Here is a 6,000-nt window from a genome sequence, read left to right as displayed (position 1 = left end):
TACGTATGGGGTTTCATCAATATCAGTGATATAATAAATAATATCATTACCATCTTCGTCCAACAATTTTGCAGTTTCATTAAAATCTTTAAGTACATATTAACATTGCTGAACGATTTAATCGAAACCTTGCTGAGCGGTTATTTGGATATCAATATGCGAAGGAAATAATTCAGAAAGAAATAAGATCTCGCGAATGGGTTGCGAGATTACCAAGTGTCATAAATGCGTTAAATAATGAAATTACTAGTGGAAGTTATATGAAACCCGTTAATGCAATTACAAAATAAAAAACCATATGCCAATGCAACGGCATGAATCTCTCTCAAAACAACCAGCATTAGATAATGTTACTGTCATGTATCTATATGTACCAGGTGAACTTGCAGACGGTATAAAAGAGCGATTGATCCTATTTGGAGTATTACGACACATAACATTTTTTTGCGTGGTAAGATCTACAGGTAGACCTGCAATCTACAGATTTGATTCCACTGCTCCTCAACGTGGATTTGTACATGAACAATTACAAGTAATTCCTCAAGACAAACAATTACCACCGCATTCACTTTTGTAAACTACCAGCCCGACGTCGATTACATTCAAAACATGTCAGCATTACATTTTCGCGTGTGTGACCAAAATTACTATTACTGCTGTCTACGGTAAATTGTCTTGGATTATTATTTGAATACTGCCACAACATTACTATGTTACATCTCCCACAATGATTATTTTGATCTTGTTTCAATGTCATGATAAATTCGCCATCGAGGTCAAAGTCGCGCTAAAAATAAATTTGTCACATAGTTTATAACTAATTTTTTTTCTTATTATACCATTATCAGTAACATCGCCATTACCAGCAGTTTCTGTAAAGTCTATAATAATCCTTCGTAGCTGAGATATTCTTCTGTCTCGAGACACTGCGACATAAACCAAATTTGACCATTCGATACGATCATCGACGATCCAAACATTTGTATCAGAGATGGTTAATCTTTGTGATGAATGAATCCTCATTGCGTATCCTAGCGTCCATGGAGTTCGTTTCCATGGTTAACGCGCTCTCAACAGCATTGACAGGAACTGAAACAATATCATTTAACACAAGATTTTGTTTTTCTGACCATCCTGGTATATCAACGTTGATATTTTGTCGTCGCGTATCTGCTGGTCGATAGCACAATGGTTCAGGTAGATTTGAAATATTTTTTTCTTTATGTAAGATAAATAATTGTTGTAGAAGTGTATCACGAACTGTCTTTCTATTTGCATTATCAACTTATTTGGTCTCCATAAATTCCAAAAATTATTAATTGAAGTTTCTGAAATTATTTCACGCATTATTTCACATTGAATTTTATTCTGTTGTTGTCTGATCAATTTCTTAAACTCTTCTAATTCTGGATCAAGTGCTCTATGATCATCAGCTATTTTTTCATCACAATCTACAAAACTCTTTAACCATTCGTGTGGAGACAAGCCAGCAAAAGGTGGTGGTTGACCATGACCGCCACATATTATTGTATCAGTATTATTTGTCAATAACCAACCAAGAAATATGTCTAATGTTTCTAATGAAACGGTGCATATTTCATCCTAAACAATAGTCCTTGGAATATATTTCTCTCCCATTCGTTCATGAGTCCATTTATTTCCCTTCCATCGAACGAAGTTATGACAAATGCATGATTTGATATTTCTTTCTTTCTTTGCTCATGCGAGTATGTGTGTGGGTGTTAATACAACTATTTCTGAACAACTATTCAAGAATAATTTAATCGCACGAGACGTTTTACGACAACCACTAGGCCCATTGAGATAAACTGTTTTATGCCTAGCTACAGGTTCAAATACAGATGGTGCAGATGATACTTTGATATTTGATCTTTTGGGAATCAATATTTTTAATTTCACCGTCGGCGGATTCAGAATAATTTGGTATATGTTCTTGTTTTATTCTCCGTTCACCCCCATGAAACATAAGTGCCGATATATAGTTGTTCTAGCAATCCTGTATTTTATATTGATATAAAATGAATCTGTAGCGACTCTGACAGCAAACTCAGAAACTGTATTTATCATCGAAAATAGATTTGTCGAAACATACGCGAGCATAGAAGATCTTAAATGAGCGAACTGAGGTAACTCACCATCAACATAACTCACAATTGTACCCAATTTAGTTCCGTCTGATAAATTAACATCACTTCGACTTATAAATATGTTTCTATTCGTTGTCTCAGCAATTATAAAATCTAGTTCAGCATCATCTATAACTAATATTGTGCAATGTCGTTTATGATCATATGATCCTCCTTGGGTGAATTTACCAATTATTTTTCTGCCAAGATCTTTTGCCATTTAATTCTCAAAATCAGTAATATCATGATTTCATCATCAGGCTATTCATTTTGTTGTGATAACCAAACTTCTTTCTGCGGACGATACGCTATAATTGCTGTACTTACTATTAAAAATAATAGTATTTTTACATCAAGCATATATCGTAATAATAATATTGTTGCCCACATTTTTCTGAAAAGTATTTGACAAACCAGACAATAAATCGGATGAAGATCTTCGGATAACTTAAATGGTTCGATACAAGCGAATCCAGTCAAATAAAAATCTGGTAATGGTCCATTTATCGATAATGTGGTCATCTCGTGTGTGGGATGTCCAAATCGCTTCAAATACTTAGAACACTCTCCCATACCAAGAAAACTTCCCGGATAACATGCAACCATAACAATCGAAATATTATCTCTATAATCGTATCTGGTATTCCATAAAACATCGTGTCAGTATTCGACACAACTTCGTTGTATTTCTTTTCAAGAGAATCCAATCGTGTTGATTTCCTCGAATTTTCTCTCTAGCAAAATGAGCAGCAACTGATGGAACGGTAAAGCAGTTACTCAGTACCAGTTCAGCATCGTCATGGGTATATTTCAACGTAAGAATATTCATATTTTCATGGAGAGATTCTGCACGATAAATATCTCCATTTGGCCGTACAGACTGATCATAGTTTCCATTATCTGAACTTTGAAATAACCACACTATTACAGGATCACTTTTACTTATTTTGTTAATAAAATCAAATATATCACCGTTATGAAATGCAATATATCAAATTCGTGGAAATATTGATATTGCATTAGTCAATATATGCACATTATGATCAATCATTTCAATAGAACCTTCTTCCGAATTATATTTTGATTCGTATAAAATCTCTCCGGCTGTCGTTCTTACTGTTATCGGGAATATTAATTTCTTTCCTAGCTCAGCGACGTCTTTGACAGATGCTCCTGTATCTTTAACTATTTCTCCCCACTCGTTTAGGATATTTTCGTCTTTTATCCGTTAAACCATTTCCACGTACCGCATTTGTACAATGTTCCGATACTCGTTCGGCTACACAATTTATTTTTGAAAATTTCATCGGTTTTAGATTATTGACAATGGGTTTATCATTTATCGGTTTAATTCCATAAATAACCATGGTTACATGATATGCTCTTTCATAATACGGTTTGTCTATGGAATTTTTACTTAATACGGCAATTGTTTGTTTCTGGTAATACAGTAAACTATACTCTGAAAAAATATCTTCGATTGTCGGGATAATTAATAATCGTTGCCGCTCATTTGTCGTTCATTGTAGCATCTACCACTTTGTCAACACCATCGGCGTTTCGTATGATCTTAAACGTTGACCACACATGGGATGAACCATCTTTACTAAATTCTTCCTTGGCTTCATCAATAGTATTAATCAAATTTGTATTCATCAGATCAACCATAGCTCACATCGGTAAGTCAGGGGATATTCTGTCATGATTAAATTTATCCTTAGAAACTTAATTTTAATTGTGCATAGTATCTCATTCATACTATAATTAACACACACACACACACACACACACACACACACACACACATATATATATATATATATATATATATATATATATATATATATATATATATATATATATATATATATATATATATTGATTCAAACAAATAACAAATGCAAATGGCTTATAATAGGCTCTACAACTCTGTGACAAAGTCTGCGGATATCATTTACAAAGTGTACGGTGACACAGTTTAGAGCCTAAACCGTATTTTGAATAGTGGTGTTGGGGTTAGAGGAAACAAACAGTTGTGTATGAAATGTGATGGTAAAAAATATAGAGAAGTGACAGGATATTATGAAAGAAAAATTACGCCTATAATAATGATAAAGTTATAAGAAATGTGAAAGATTATCTAGCTAGATTTTTTAAATAATTATTTAGACAAATAATCATTTAAACAAATAAGGTTATATATAAATGGAGCAAAAGTAATTTGTGAGACATACTATCGTGGAAGATTATGAGGCATATCATGATGGTATCGTCAGGCACTGTCCACTAAGAAAAACAGTCGGTTATGTTAATAAATTTGGTTATCTCAGATTCAATGTAGGGGAAGAAAAATTATCTTTGCCAAAAATTTATATACGAGTCTTTTCACGGGGTAATCGAAGAGGGTCATGTGATTCATCATATTGATGGAGAAAAACTCAATAACTCTTTTTATAATTTACGAATAATCACAAAGAGCTAGATTCGTAAATTTGGTAACACTGAAAAATTTAAGACAATTTGATAATACAAAAACGGTTAAATCCGTGAATACATAACCTGGTGAAGCAATAATATTTCAATCAATGAATGCAGCTGACAAGTATTTTGATATTTGCATGCCTTTGGTTCAGTGCGTCGCAGTTAATATTACCAGGTCTGCTTTTTCGAAAAAATACAAAACAAAAGATGACTTGTCATTATTGTTGAAGGGAGATAACTCTGTCAAGCTAAGATATCTCCAGTAGAGTAACTAAGTAGTGTTGCTACTAATACTATATTACTATTATTTATTAAATTTTTTGTCATGATACTCATTGTAAGAATAATTACCGATAGAATAACTATTCATTCTGCGACTTCTACTCATTAGTGGAGAAAGTACCGGAATTACATATATTAGTGCACTTTGCCAGTCATGAAATATGTAAGGTGTGTTTTATCTAGCATAAAATGTCATAATACAAAGTTTTGTTATCATTCAGGGGGGCGCTCACCAGTTATTTTGTACTTTTGAGAGAGTGACGTAGGTAAGGTGAAGTTGTTTGCATTTCTAACGTGCACAATGGAGATAATGTTGGCATACCTCTATGTTACTTTTATGTAATGTGGCTGGCATTTCGTTAGATACTGTACTTGTGGAAATTGTACATGATCTAAGCACACGGTACAACAAAATGGATGTTCCCCTGTGCTTGACAAATTAACGAGAATTAATCAAAAGTACACTAACTTTAACAGTTATTAAAATAAGGAAAACGAATTTTGCTAAGTAGACAATAGCATTTACTGAAAGTGCAATGAACCAATTACAAAATATCTGAAAAGTAAAAAAAAAAGTTATCGGCTCTTTTTACTACAATTTACCTCTGAAGTCCAGGAAGTGAAAATGACCATGCGGTGATTGCATTTTGTTTACACAAGCACATCTTAAGTGAGCCCAAGCTGTATACTCTAGAACCTAAATTACACCCATCAATCATGCATCAAAATAAAGGAATTAAAAGTTCTTTTCACAGCACCTAAGATATACAAAGTCTTTATTATATAGCCAGTATAACCAGTGACGAAATCCTGGGAAATTCTTTTTCCTTAAAATTCTAACCCTATGCAAAATACGAAACTGTAGAGCGCCACTTCAGAGACGTCTATTGTTGAAGGGAGATAACTATGTCAACCTTCAGCTCTCTCCTGTCGAGTAATTCAGTAGTTACCTTGCTTGTTACTACGTACTGAGCTCAAGAGGGGAGATAACTGTAGCATATCTTTCTCCAGTAAAGCTTAATCGTTTTATCACTTTAATTAGCTATTACCCATCTTTGTGATAATTAATATCAGTGAAGCAACATAACTT

This window comes from Sinohyriopsis cumingii, unplaced genomic scaffold (assembly GCF_028554795.1).
Source record: "Sinohyriopsis cumingii isolate HCF-2022 unplaced genomic scaffold, ASM2855479v2 utg000066l, whole genome shotgun sequence".
Taxonomy (NCBI): domain Eukaryota; kingdom Metazoa; phylum Mollusca; class Bivalvia; order Unionida; family Unionidae; genus Sinohyriopsis; species Sinohyriopsis cumingii.
The sequence above is the reverse complement of the archived record's forward strand: the minus strand, read 5'-3'. Positions refer to the sequence as shown.